This window comes from Molothrus ater, chromosome Z, assembly GCF_012460135.2.
Source record: "Molothrus ater isolate BHLD 08-10-18 breed brown headed cowbird chromosome Z, BPBGC_Mater_1.1, whole genome shotgun sequence".
Lineage (NCBI taxonomy): Eukaryota > Metazoa > Chordata > Aves > Passeriformes > Icteridae > Molothrus > Molothrus ater.
This window is the reverse complement of record NC_050511.2, coordinates 56,647,846-56,662,683: the sequence shown is the minus strand read 5'-3', so window position 1 is coordinate 56,662,683 and position 14,838 is coordinate 56,647,846. Positions and strand designations below refer to the sequence as shown.

Sequence of the window (14,838 nt, the reverse complement as noted above, 5' to 3'; positions counted from 1 at the left end):
CATAAGGACTCTGGTGTTATATTCTGGGGCATAGACTACTGAGAATAAGAGCAGTGATAGCCTCTATAAATCTGCATTTATCCCAAAGCTGACTGCAGTACCCAAGAGCACCATCTTCCAGAGATGATACTTCAGAGAATAAGTGAGAAACATAGTAGATGATTAAATCAAAGGGTATCTCAGCAACACATCTTCTGTCCAAGAAAATGAGTTGTAGCCTTGGCTGGGAAATTATCTGAGGATATTTTTCGAGCTAAATTTGCTTTGCAAAAATTAATTCTAGTTAAAATAAATTATTTTCCATGCATCTGTAACTAAATGAAGTTCTTTAGGTTGCTATAAATCCAGCCTAGAATACAATGTAAGTTAAAGAATAACTTATTTCCCAATTACGTTGGAGGAAGATGGACAGCCTTCAAATATTGCTAAAAATGTTGTTCAATTCCCACAGTGAAAATTTGTTTCTTTATTAGGCACAGTTAGAGATATTTCTTTTAGATAAAGTATAATTTACGTACATATTTGGAGTTTTTTCCTAAACTAACTTTAAAATTTGTTTCATTTTCCTCAGAATGCACTACCCCACTCTTAGCATGTGAGCAGTGTTACTACCATGGGTCCATTGTGTTTAAATCTCCCCTTTTACTCCCACCTGAGCTTTCCTGAAAATGGAAAACATGTTACCTGAAAGGTATATTCCTCACACATTTTTGCAAAACTTAGGAAATAAAATACTACAACTTAAAGGGAGGAGAAAGGAGAACACGAACAAATTTTTGTGTTGGTTTCCTTCTCCCTTAACAGCAGTGGGCTTCTTAAAACTGCCTGACAGCATGGGTGGGATGGGTACAACTTCTCATGAAGCTCTGCTTCATTAAGTAAGATTCTCATAGTTCAATCTCTTTTGTGGTCATAGAAACAACTAGTTCTTTTTTATATATAAAATAGAGCTCAATGGAAACAGATAGAAAGAAAAAACTGAATGACAACCTATAGGTCCTTCTTTGATGGTTTCCCCCTCAACTTTGCCGCCCAACCCTTTCTTTCAACTCATGTTGTTCCATACTAAGTATGCTACAAAGAAACCTTCTGGGCACTGCATACATTTCAAACATTATCCACCAGCCAGCAAAGGGCATCCAAAGGTTCAGCAGCACAAGTACTTAGAGGGAAGGAATTATCTCTTTCCTCCAAGGACAAAAAGAGGTGTGCACCTGTAGGGTATCATGTACTCTTTTATCTTCACTGGAAATAAAAAAGGGAGTATAGTGCAGAGATAATTTTCCTTTCCACTTACTTAAGTGAATACTTACCCAATTTATAAAATCAGCTTCAGAATTAGACACTTTTATATAGAATTTTTCTCATTTTTGCTTTATTCTTGACACTCTTAGAATCACAGAATGGCCTGATTTGGAAAGGAAAGATCATCCAGTTCCAACATCTCCACTACAGGCAATGACATGCCACCCACTAGGTTCAGGTTTCTCAGGGTCCAATTCAACTGGGCCTTGAACACTTTCAGGGATGAGAAATGCACAGTTTCTCTGGGCAAACTGTTCCACCCTCACAGTAAAGAATTTCCTCCTTACATCTTATCCACAAATCTTCTGTCAGTTAAAAAAATCTTTCCCCCTTGTCCTTTCACAACATGCCTTTAATAAAGTGCCTCTCCCTCTTCCTTTTTAGTTCCCGTTATGTACTGAAAGATTGCAGCATCTTTCAGTCCAGCACCTTTTAGATTGCTGAACATCCCCAGATCCCTCACCCTGTCTTCACAGCAGCAGTGCTCCGGCCCTCAGATCACCTTGGTGTCCCTCCTCTGGACTTTGTCCAACAGGTCAATGTCCTTCCTATGCTGGGGCCCCCAGGGCTGATGCAGCACTGCAGGTGGGGTCTCACCAGAGCAGAGCAGAGCAGAGCAGAGGGGCAGAATCCCCTCCCTCACCCTGCTGCCCACGCTGCTTTGGATGAAGCTCAGGATACCACAGGCCTGGTTGGCCCTCTTGATCAGCAAAGTCTGCTGGTAAAAGGTTTTTACAGGTCATTGAAAATCTATAATCCACATTATCTTGCATTGCCAATTTCAGTGTCTACTTCCGCTTTGAGTAACAATATTCTGGACACTAAAACTGCAGATCAGTTACCAGACTCAGTAAGATGTCTTCCTAGACAGCATCTCCACAGCAGGATCAATGCCAAAACAATAAATCAAAATCCAACCAGCAGATTTATTGTGTGAGAAGAGATACACCTATAAAGGAATGACTGATGAAAAGAAGAACAACATCAGATAAACACCCAGTACCAGTAATGAACAATGAAAGTACCCAGAATGAATGCCTATTAGCCAGAAAATCTGTAAATGATCAGTTAAAAATATGTGAGAGTCAAAAAGGAACATGAGAACAAAAAGAGTCCAGTCCCAGTTTTCTAATCGTTTCAATGTTTTCCTTCCTCACCAAATGAGAAGCATATTCACATGACCTTGGATACAGGCTGGCTCTTGGAGATTGGTGTGTGCCTGTGCAATGAGAAATGATGTCAGCACTGTGCAGTATGACTGAGCATGGTACTGCAGAGTTTGACAATGGGGAAATAGAGAAAAATTGAGCACAATTATGTTGGGCCTTCAAATTAAGCAAAGGACTTTTGACAATACTGAAACACAATTACTTTGATGTCAGTTTGGTTTTAGCAAAGTTGCCCTTTGAAGCATATAAGTGCCACCTCTACTGTGCTTCTCATGCTGATGGAAATAAAATTGCCCCATCAATGAAAGCAATTGCACATTTAAGAAAATAAAAGTACACAAGACTCAAGAAGTAGTTATGCATACATTTTAATAAAGATTAAACAGAGAATGACATTCCTTTGGATGAGAAAATACCTCATACAAATCCCTGTCTGGCTCTCAAGCTCCATATTTCAATGCACAATCTTCTGTCCCCTTCATAAACAGCCAGTGCTGGTCAATGCTGCAGACAGGACTGTGGGTTAAAATGTACCTTTGATTAGATTGAACCATCTATGACATTTTTCAATACCATAATTTAGATAAATACCTTCAGGGTTGAACTACTTGAAACACTCTTTGATTCTATCAGCTGAGAAATTACTTACAATCAGTAGAACTTTAAAAATTTCCTAAAAGATTTGAGGGCTTAAAGTGTATTTTTAAAGTAATTTTTGAAAAGTATGCTATGCAATATTCATGTTCCTTTGGGCCTTACTAAAAGTCACTTTTGCTGAAAACAGGAATTAACACCATTTTGCTGTTTCATAAATCACACATCATAAATTGCCTTCTTCCTGATAATTTAAAGGTTAAAAAAACCCCACCATAGCTAATATGGGTAATAAAGTAATAGTAAGTTCACCTAAATACTTGCTTATATGTGCCATATTTTTAGAGACCTATACTAATAATTATTGGGCAGCAGAATCTTAATAATGGCCAGAAATTGCACAAGAAACTAGAGAAATAAAAAGGTAGAAGTATTATGATATGCAGAGAGCTCCTAAGCATGTTTTTTCCCTGAATTCACTGTTACAGGGTGACATGTCATGAATATTTTAAGATGGGGTAATATTTAACAATGTATGTGAGTGCTGCCTTTTCTTTCTTAGAAAGTTCTCACTCATCAATTTCTTTAAATACTTGGGGGTTTGTTGTTTTTTTTTCAAAAATCTCCTCATTGAAACATTTAGAGTATTTAATTTTCATATGGCTGCCTGTTTAAAATCTGAACTTTAGGCAGTCACATCCACTTTTGATTAAAAGCACAAATGTAACTTGTTTTGATTCCTGACTCAGTCAATGAAACTCTTAAAACTTCAAATTCCTTCTGTGGAGCCAGTTACTGATAACATATTTAAGCTTCACATTCTGCAGTAAACCTAAATTCTGCTTGATATTTTTTTTGTTCACAAGCTCACACCAAGACTTACAGAAGCCAAATATAACAGAAACACAAATGCTGACATTCAGCAATGAACATTCATTACAGGAAAAGTTAAAGAACCTTGTTTTTATCACATACAACCAGGAAAACTAATTTTAAAATGTAAATGAATGTTTAATTCATTTTTTTTTACATCCCTCTCTGAATACTGAATTGATATGAAGTGATGCAGTCCAGTTAGTACATCACCCTATTTAGGCAAGCAGAATGTAGGCATTTCAAACACAATAACAATATTATTTTATAGACTATCCTGTGTCATTTATTTATCACAGCTTTTCAACACTGGAAACTACAGTCCTGGCTGTCAGTCACAACCTTTGTGCATGAATATCCAAGACTAAGGCACACAGCTGGCCATAACCAATTCAAGCTACACCATAACAAAATAAAAAGTACTCTAAGACAGTGTGTTATTCTCCCTGGCATCATACACAACTGAAAGAAAAAGGAAGCTTCTGCTGAAATACTAGCATACTTTATGGAACAGCCTTCCTTGAAAAACATATTTACTGTATTGTTCCTGAGACAAGTCCTGGATGGCAACAGAACAACTGTGAAGTATCTGCATTTTCCAAAGTGCCAGTTGCAGCACTGTAATGGGAAACAGCTGTTTCAGGATGACTTTTCACAGTCCTGAAATAATATACAGATAAACACATGTAAATATATGAAAACAAGCATGAAGTTGAAAACCATTTTAAAGGAAACTAAAACATTGGTAGAGAAATGTATCTAATAAATTGCTTACATTTACATAGTTTAGAATATATTCACTCAAACACCCCAAACTCTATTTTTATTTTCAGAGAAACAAAATAATTCAGATACTTTGATGTTACTGAGTATTTGAAGCATTGTGGTGAAAGTAATATTTTTATGTAAGCAATTAATAAACATCAATTTTTGAGATTTGCAGCACATACAGTTTAAAAGGAAATGTTAACAAGGAAGGCACTAAAAAATGTTTAAAAACCCAAACAAACAAACTCAATCAAATGGTCATTGCTATTTTATTTACAGATTCCTACTATCCTCTGTGGCAATTACATATTTGAATGTTAGCTGTCTGTTGATATCCGCATTAGTGTGTGATAAAAACCATAAAACTCTCATTAAATCCATGAAAATGGAGAAGAAATAAAATTTACTTGCCATATCCATTCAGAATTCCATTGTTTTTGTAACTCATTAAGAAGACACACAATTACATTTGCGTTCTGCCTCAAGAAGTTGTTACAGATGTCTGCAGCTCTGGTAAAGAGAGGGGCTTAGTGAAAAACAAACACTTCTATTATTTCCCAGAAATTTGACTTTCCCTATAAAATCAATCCTTTTCCAATTTTCAGCCCAAATTATTCTTTTTTATGTTCACTAGTTAAAATTAATAGTTTTCATTTAATTTAGAGTAAGACATATATATCTAAACCTTCCTTACAGCAGTTCTGGTACAAATGCTTCATAATGTTTAGTCTTTTATGGATGAGGCAAATGGCCAAAGGAAGACACAATCTGTATTTGCCAGTGACATATTTTTGATAACTGAAAAAAAAAATTCTCAAAAAAGGGTTCAAGATAAAATTGCACCCATTTCCAAAAAAACATTCCTCGTGGTTATGCCTTCTCCCTGTCATTTCAAGATTAATAAATGTATCCTCCATAATTTTTAAAGAATGAAAAAACAGAATAAAAGTTAGTATTTTGTATATTGAACGGAACCTGTAAACCTTGGTGACTAAGTATTTAGCATCATTTTTGCTGCTATTATTTTTATAAAGTTCTGGAGAACAAGACAGATGTGGTGAGCTTACACTCATCCTACCTCTGAGGAGACTGGCCCAAGGCTTTTCTTAGTCAGCAACACTGACACAATCCTTATGCTGTAATAGCAATAACTTACAGTTTTTAACAAACAGCAGCCTTTGTTCTGAAGGGATTCATGTCCCTCTTGGCTCTGTGACTTATCAAGCACCCAAGACATCCAACAGTGCTTTAAAAGGCACTGCTGGATATACCTGATTGCCAGAAAGTGGGTTTTTCCTTCTAATGTGCAACTCCTCCACTCTCATTTTGTGCCTACTTACTCTCCACATATAACATTTTGCATCCCTCTTCACCATACAAGACAGACAAAAAGTGTATCCAAGGAATAATCTCAACAATCCATGAATGATATTTCTAACACCAAATATTTTATTAAGCTACATTTACCCAACTGTAAAGTTAACTCATAAAACAAACAAATAAAAAAGTTCTACAACCTATACATAATTTATGGTGAAACATGTATTTATTACACTTTTTAAACACCTAGCTTATACCTCAACACCTCTAAAACTGTAACGCCTTTAAAACAATAAAGTACTTTGATTCTTATAGACATATCTTTGGACTGTAACTAAAGATATCAAGAACAAGCAGCATTTTAACTTCTCCCAGAGAAACTGACTAACAGCAAGTGTCACTTCAGTTTAATGTCTGTCTGCTTTCAAGGATGTATGTCTTTCAAAACAGGGTCATGATCTAATATGCCTTTCCTACTGATTTTTTCCAAAATAATTTAAGCTGTCTGGAGGTTTGGGGACGTTACAGATTCTCATTTCATAAAAGTGGCAACAATTTAGGTAGTATCAAAACACCTTGCTTGTTCAATGCCAACAGAAAGTTCAAAGTACAAAAATACTGTGTGTTTCATAGGTGTGCAGGAATGGCATATTCTCAAAAGTTCTAAGTAAATAACATTGAAAGGTTAAGAGTAATAAAAGATGGTAAATGTTCTCTCATTTAGTGGAAACTGCACAACTCACTGGATTTCTTCCAGTCCTAAGTCTTTCTTGACTGCAGACATTTAAAAAAAAACAGCTGGGCCTTGCAGCTATGCAGTCAACTCTTACAGTCAGTTGTAATCCTCAATATATTTCAATAACAAGACCTTTCACTGTGCACTGGGAATCATCCCTCAAAAATGTTTACTTGATAAACTCTAGTTGAGAGACATGTTTATAGTCAATGATACAATGCAACTGTATATTTATAAAGCTTTATTAATAATACAATTCCTACAAACTTCCTATTGATTATATCTCAATTCAAAGCTGTCAAATGTTTTAACATTAATAACTATTAAAATACCTGAGGTGTCTATTATCCACCTAGTTGTATAGATCAGAAACTTGAGATACAGGCAGGTTGAATGATTTTCCCATCTGTTCTCTGTGTGCTTTGGAGCATAACCTAAATATAGACATGTGGAAAAGTTCGACTAAAATGCTAGCTCCACAAAAAAGCAAAATAATTTTTGCTCTTTTATTCAACAGAGACATAATTTTATCCTCAATTCACAAGAAATTTCCTGACATTAAAAAAAAATCTGGTGACCTTCCCAATTACAACTCCACTGGGTAGAAGACAGATGCAACCCAACATACGGTAGTAAACAGGTTGATACAGTCTCAGATTTTCTATGGCAACATTAAAGTTCTGGGGTGAGTGGACATGGAACAGCTTCAGGATGGACTCAAAATACCTCTTTTCAGGACATGAAAAATTATGAAATATTGCATGACAGACAACAGTTCAGGGTAGCACACATCTAGACTGGAATTAATAATTTATAGAATGATCTTTTAGTTTGGTCTAGAATATAAATGAACATGTCCATGTCATACTTGCACTGATTTTTCTCATTTGCAATAAAATGATGTTTAGTGCCTTTGAATTCAGAAGCCTCTCTTTCCTGTTTAACCTATTATCTAGAGTAATATAATCCTGTGGAGCACTTGGTAAGTCACTTTCCAACTATCAATCATCCCTAAATAGTGCTCTCTCATTTTAAATCAAAAGAATAGAACAGATTTCCCCATTTCTCCATCTCAGAGACAGCAGCAGTCAATAAAGCCATCCATTTCAAATAGAAGATTTATAGCTGCCAGAATTTTTATACCATATACCCTGCATTTCTAAATACAATATTCATATTGGTAGAAAACACGTAGCAACTGCCTGTAGCAGCATCTAATGGGATTTTAACAGAAGCCTGAGCCTTATCCAGGTGCCTGCTAATTGACCTGCAGAGGAAGCATTTCATTGTGTGCAGCCAGGCAGTTCTGTTTAGATAAATCAATAGAGAAAAGAGAATTTGGGAGTTTTTAAGCAGAGGTCAGGGTTAATCTGTAAATGTGTTTTATCCCTTGAAGGATTTATATTAATCCAGTTTTGTCTCTGATACCACTGATTCAAAGCTTACATTATAACTGAAAATCTTCTCTCTGGTGCTTTTCTTTTTTATAAATACTCAACTACTTAAATGTGTGCCGCCCAACAGGACAGCAAGGAGAATCTCCTGGTAAATCTTTAAGTAAAACCCACATTCTTTTTAATAAGCAAACAGACTTACTGGAGAGCACAGGCCCCCTGACCAAGAAAAAAAAAATCCTGATTTCATTTCTGTTCTGTGTTGGATTTTTTTTTTCAGTTTGATTTTTTCCTTACTGAAACCTTGCCTAATATTCTTCTATGGCAAATTAAAACCAGAAGTTGTTCTAACATAGGGACCTAGTCCAATAGCACAGTCTTTGACAGAATTCAGGCACATCTCAAAATCCAGGAGAATGAGAAAAAATCTGGCTGATGTCCAGGATACAGAATTTTGTGGCATAGAATAGAATTACTGTTTCAAGATGAACCCCAGTAGAAAGACCATGGTCCCTGCTCTGGCTGGGACCATGCACAAACTGCAGCTCCTGAACCCACAGCTTCCTCTGCAAAACATGGGATGGTACTGGGGGCATTCAGAGCAGAAAGACTTGAAAACTTTCAACAACAACAACCTACTATGTACAGCAGAGCAGCTTTTTGTCATCAGCCACATATCCATATTTTATTCCATTGTTTTAATGCAGTAAAAGATGGTATTCTGCCCCATTTAATAAATTCATCCATTTTATATAGCACAAAAAGCCCTTTGTATGATTTTGGATATATCCCTTATTCAAGGCACTGTAATAAAACAAGAATTCTGTTGCAAGATAAATAAAGTACCACTGCTCCTTCACTGTCCTGTCACCTCAGTTTCACATTATTTCAGTCAGTCTTCTGCCCATAATTTGACATTAATGTCTTTCCTTATCATGACATTTATGGTTTCCATTATTTTCTGCAGCACTCTATTGATTTTGAGATCTATAGCTCCTACATGAATTGTCCTTCAGAGCTCTGTCATTACTCCTGCTTGTACAATAGGTACATGCCAATGATTCAGGATCAAATACAGACAACCTAGCCATGTGAGGGCTAAAGTAATGGAGGTATTCCTTTTCCCTCAGGGGAAATTCAGCTTCCTTAAAATTGTAATAATATTAGCATTTTAATGAATAAATATACTGACCACCACTATATTGGTATTTTTTTTCTCTCACTCTTAAATTCCTCAGGCCTTAAAATGGCCTCACAAACAAATTTTTAAAAAAATGTTAAAAACATGAAACTATAAAGCCTCCATATCGGAGTAACCAGAGCAAGAATTGACAACTAAACGGTTACATCTAAAGTGAGACTATGCCAACCCAAGGCTAGACAGATTTTGTTGCTGTCCAGATGAACAAACAGAACTTTGTTAAAGCCAGTTCTGATGATGGGATTGTGTTTTCTCCTCTCCAGCATCTCTACTATGGTATTCCTGTCTTATGCCTGAATTTGGGATCCCTTTGTCGGTGAACGGGAGTACAACAATAGAGTTCCACACAGAGCATTTCAGTTTAGGCTTCACTGATACCTGATTCCACATATGCACAAAAGAAGCCAGTTTTCAGAGAACACTCTTCTGAAATATTTCAGTTAGATCAAAAGCTCAGAAAATCATAAAAGCATTCTGTCTTCCCTTGGTATTGAAAAGCATTCTATATTCCCTTGGCTAAACTAAAAACTTACATATCCAGGCATGATTGTCAAGACTGAACTGGGTGACTGGGTCCTCCACAGCAGATCTTTGTACTAGCAGGGTTCCAAACACCCTGTGGTATGACAATCTCCAAAACCAGGAGGAATTTGCAGAATTACAGAGCAAGTCCTGATATCCTAGCATATGGGGTAAAGACTCTTCTGAAGCTTCAGTTTACGTTCCTTTTGTGTACTTTCCAGGTACATCTGTTTCTGCTTAGACTCATCACACTAGATGGAGTCTTTTGAAAACAAAAGCCTTCAGTAAGTCCTGAACTCCACTGTGTGTTTTCCTTAAAAATAAGCCTGACATTTGCCCAAGCAAATTATTTTAGTGTCATGATCTCAGTTAACCTTCTCAGAATACGGTGCTTCAAGAACATTTTGATAACACTTATTATAAGCCTTAATCCCATAAACTTTTTGCCATCCCATTTGCTCTTGTTTATCACCGTATAAAAGCACCACCCACCAGCAAAAGGGGGTTATTTGCACATGCAGACGGGAAAGATGTCCATTGCCAGGGGCAGAAAATCCTTCCCCAGCCTTCCTCTTCTTTGTGCCTTCAGAGAAGAGCCATGCATTTAAAATGCTATCATAAATGAGACAGAGGAAAAATTTTGCCTTCTAAATTAACATAAATGATGATATCTGTGGCTAATAATTAAAGCAGCTCCACTTATGTGAACACACTGCAGGACTTCTGAGCTTGTTTGTTCCAAGAATATACCATGAAATTACATGCATTCTCCCCTTTATTTCTGAAACAGTTCATCAAATTGCAATTTCAGGTCCAAACCTGGGCTTTGTTTCTTTAGAAAAATATGGGTTATCCTAAGAGAGCACAGCACAGAGAAGTAGCCCTCCCCAGGCACATTTCCTGCATCTGCCTGGGAGTGCTCACCGAGAGAAAGGGAATTCTGTCATCATGTTACTGTGCTAATAGAGTGCCTGCTAGCAAGCACCAGTAGGCTCTCCAGAAATATGACACAGCGAGATAAAGCTTATACAAACTGAGAGACATAAAAATAACCTACTTGTGTTAATCCTGTAAAACTACGAGTATCTGACAAGGGGAGGCAGCACTACAGAGTGCTGCAGTCTGTGATTCTCCACTGCAGGCTTTCACTCTAAAGAGACAGGATATAAATGCAGGTGTGTCCTCTGCTAGCAAGACCTCGCTTCCATGCTCAGGGTAAGGCTTCTTTGTATCTCAATTAGCACCCCTACTAACTAGGCTGGTTAAGACCCACTTTCAACACACACGGAAAATAACACCACATCTATTATGTTAGCGATCAAAGCTGTACAAGTTTGTAGATTGTTTCAAAGATCAAAGACAATCTGTCAGACTTCATTACCGGAAGAAAAAAGGGACTCTGACTTCAAAAGGCATTGTGTTGTCCTTTGTTTCCTCCTCAAAAATAATTTTGAAAATGGTGAGCCACCTCAGAGCAATCTAAATTAACAAGGTTTTTGACTGTACCTTCTAGCTCTGGCTGTAGTTTGATCTTCTCATTCTTTTTCCTTTTCCTTTATGTCTACATTAAGTAAATGCTGATTGTTTGCCCCACTGGCTTAATACTGGCACACATTAAGGAATAAAAATTGAAGCACTTCATCAATCTGCAAGATACCTAAAATTGCTCCCACTGCCTCCCCCGACTGCTTTCTCTTGTCTGCAAAAGGCTATTTGAAAATGTCTTTAATTAGTTTTTCTATTTCCCTGACTGAAGTGATGCCTTCAGTCAGATTCACATAACTAATTATACTAATCGTGAATAAAAATAGCATCAAGATTAGAGGACTGATGCTGTTAGAGCCGTAAGTCTTATGGATAGCTTTTTAAAGGCGAGTTTTGAAAGCACTCACATTTTCCTGACTGTTTTAAATACTTTTAAATTATTCCTAAGGGAATTTTTAGAATTTTCATAATTACCCACAAGGCAAAAAAATCATCCAGCCACACAAAGATCCAAACCTGAATGCATTTGTTCATATGTCAATGGTAACACTAGTACAACACTATAAAGCTTTACTTGTACCCAGGGCTAATTTACACTATCATTGAGGTCTCCACTGACAGTTCCCATAGCCTCCATCATAAACAAGCTAACAGATCTAAGTCAACAGCACTGAAAAGTTTAATCATTCTAGTGCAGGACTAACGTGAAGTGTGGATCCTAATTTAATTCACTTTCTCTGCAACTAAGAGTCATCCAGATACCACTGAGGAAGCATGCCCTCTTTTGGCCTGTGGGATCTAGTTTTACATTTCAGAAATCGTGAAATGGGTGACATGAACGGGTTTTTCCCCTATCTGTAAGAACTTAGCTAAAATATTTAATGGACAAGGTGCTGATTTACCACTTCTTGGCTCTTATCCCATAGGTGATAATCGCTCATCCATGTGAAGTTACCCTATAGATACCTGGTAATATCCCCTTCTTAACATGTTATTCCTATTCCTGTTACTCTGTGGATTACTATCACTGCCAAAAAATTCCCAAAATTTACTTCAAGGTGACTCCACAGGCACAGTCAATATTAACGATGTCAAAACCATGGTGGAAAAAGATCTTCTACACATTCGTACTAATAAATGTAAATGCCTGTGGAAACACTAAGATAAAAACAATGCCCTACACAGAGTGTGCTGGACAGGCACTGCAGGAATGGAGTCCTCAACCAGAAAAGCCACTGTCTGAAATGGTCTTTATATGTTATAAAGTGGTACATAAAACCAAAGCAATAGGTCCACAGTTGCTCAGAGGAGATAAGGAAAATTGGAAAAGCATTCAACCAAGCTGTTCTTTTCTCTTTCTGTTTCCTTCGTTTTTTTCTTTAACCTAGCTAGCATTTAAAATTTCTCATTTTGAACAGGCATAAAAACATCATTGGTGTGAGGTCTCTCTCAAGTCACCAGAACACCTTTCTGAATTATTTGATTGCATAATATTTTAGACTATATAGATCAACTACATCTAGTTCCTGACCACTCCATATTATACTTCTTCATGGTTTTTCACATGATAATCCCTGAAGCATCATCTAAAATTTGAGAGGCATAAAGTAGTAAGGTAATGACAAAAAGCCAAAATGCGAAACTGCAAACAATGTCTGAACAGAGATATTTGGTCTTTGACCATTTTTTGCCTAACTTAATATCCCCACCTTTCTTCTTTCTGAAGCATTCACATGAAGCTAGACCCGTATTTTTTTCTATATATACGTATATAAAAAGCATATATGCACATATATATGCACATAAGAATATATATATAGAGACACGCCACCACATTCACTGAAAATATATATTTATACAGATATAAAAATTAAGACTGTTTTCTTCAGGGTTTTCTTTAAGGTCGTCTTGCTTAGAATGTGTTTGCTCTGTGCAGGATGGCTGGATGCATTCCAAAATTCACTTTTACTATTACACTATTAATATTTTTACTACTGCAGGTGACTTTTTTTTAAAGGACATTTCTGAAATAATAATAGTGAGTTGCAGATGTGAGTAGTGGGGCGTCCCCAGCAGGCATGGCAGAGTGAGGAGGCAGTCTGCACGGCAGTCTCCAGGCTTCCTTCATAACATGCCCATAGCAAGCCATGTCAAGCAGGTAACCTCTTTAAGAGTCAGGACAAAATGCACCGGGAAGTCTTCTAGCTGGGATTTCTTGGCTTTACTATATTCATAAAGACAAGACATAATTTTAAACTTTTCACAGCTGTCTTGAGTCCAAACAGTAAACTTTTCCACTTCAAATCACTTTTAGATTTGCTTCCTCACAAAATTCATGGACAGAATAAAAAAAGAACAGAACAGCAATGAGTGAGGGATTCAATTTCTTCTTTGCATGTACACACACACACACCACACACACACACATATCTGTCTTAAGAGGTCTGTGTTCTGGCCTCAGGTAAAGGAAAGCAAATCCAATATTTAATAATCAACTTCTTCATGTCCACACTGAATTTTATTGTTAAACCTTGAAACAATGGTGAAGATTTATCTTTCTAATGGGCAGCATCCAAAAGTCAGGCAATCTGCAAAAATTTTCCTACTCCATCTTGCATAAAGAAAGGGCACCTTCTCATACAAGGATGATATGAGGCTGCTCTGCAGCAGTTCATGGCTCAGAAAGACACTTTGAATCTTGGAAGTGACCTTGACAGCAAAACTTTCAAGGTAAGAGCATGTTGTTCTGGTTTGTGAGGCATAGGAACTAATGGATGTTTTTTTATATCTTTTTTATTAAGCAAAGTGGAAATTCTTTTTCTTGTCCTGTTTATTTCTGCCTCCCTTAGCATATAATACTGGTTTGCTCACAGAAAAGGATGAGTGCAATCAACCAAATGACCTAGGTAACTTAAATGATTTTGATGCATAGCTTGGGCCAATGACTGGCTATGTAATTAGTGAAAACAGCTCAGCAAGTGCTTAAGATCCATGAATTAGAGAGCACAACTTAGGTATTTATTTCTCTGTAAGAATATGTTTCAGCTCTTTTGAAAAAGTTGCACATAGTCTTATGAAACATTCTAAAATAGGATGTTTTCTTGATTTAAGATCTGCTTTTGTCTTTCATGACTATAAAAGCAACAAAGAGTTAAAGCTGAACAAAGACCAAGTTTGGACAGCAGTATTCATAAAAACCATCTGCACAAAGGAAGTGTTGTTTTTGCTCCTGCTTGCCCTATCCTTTTCTTCATTTTATTTCTTCCCACTCACTTCCCCAGCTAGCTGGCCTGACTGGTAAAAAAACTGACTTCATATATTGTCATCTTTAAGTTTTAAGAGTTCTTTATGAAAACAATGTTGAATTCCCAAATACTTGCAATGTTCTTGAGGGCCGCAGGTAGTTTGTATTCATCAGTGCAGAGCAATGAGCAGAATCCTAAGCTAATGGCCACCTTGCTCATTACACAC

The 14,838-nt window shown here is 36.8% G+C and overlaps 1 long non-coding RNA gene across 2 annotated transcripts; it reads right to left on the bottom strand.

Moving 5' to 3' along the window:
• Positions 1 to 2,826: 2,826 nt before the first annotated feature.
• LOC118699469 (uncharacterized) lies at positions 2,827 to 4,586 on the bottom strand. 2 transcript variants are annotated; one of them, XR_004982082.2, is made up of 2 exons: positions 4,444 to 4,586; positions 2,827 to 2,990 (listed from the first exon to the last, which is right to left on the bottom strand). It is a non-coding gene; the product is annotated as an uncharacterized LOC118699469 (long non-coding RNA). The 2 variants fall into 2 exon arrangements; XR_004982083.2 differs by having other exon boundaries at positions 4,479 to 4,586.
• Positions 4,587 to 14,838: the final 10,252 nt, after the last annotated feature.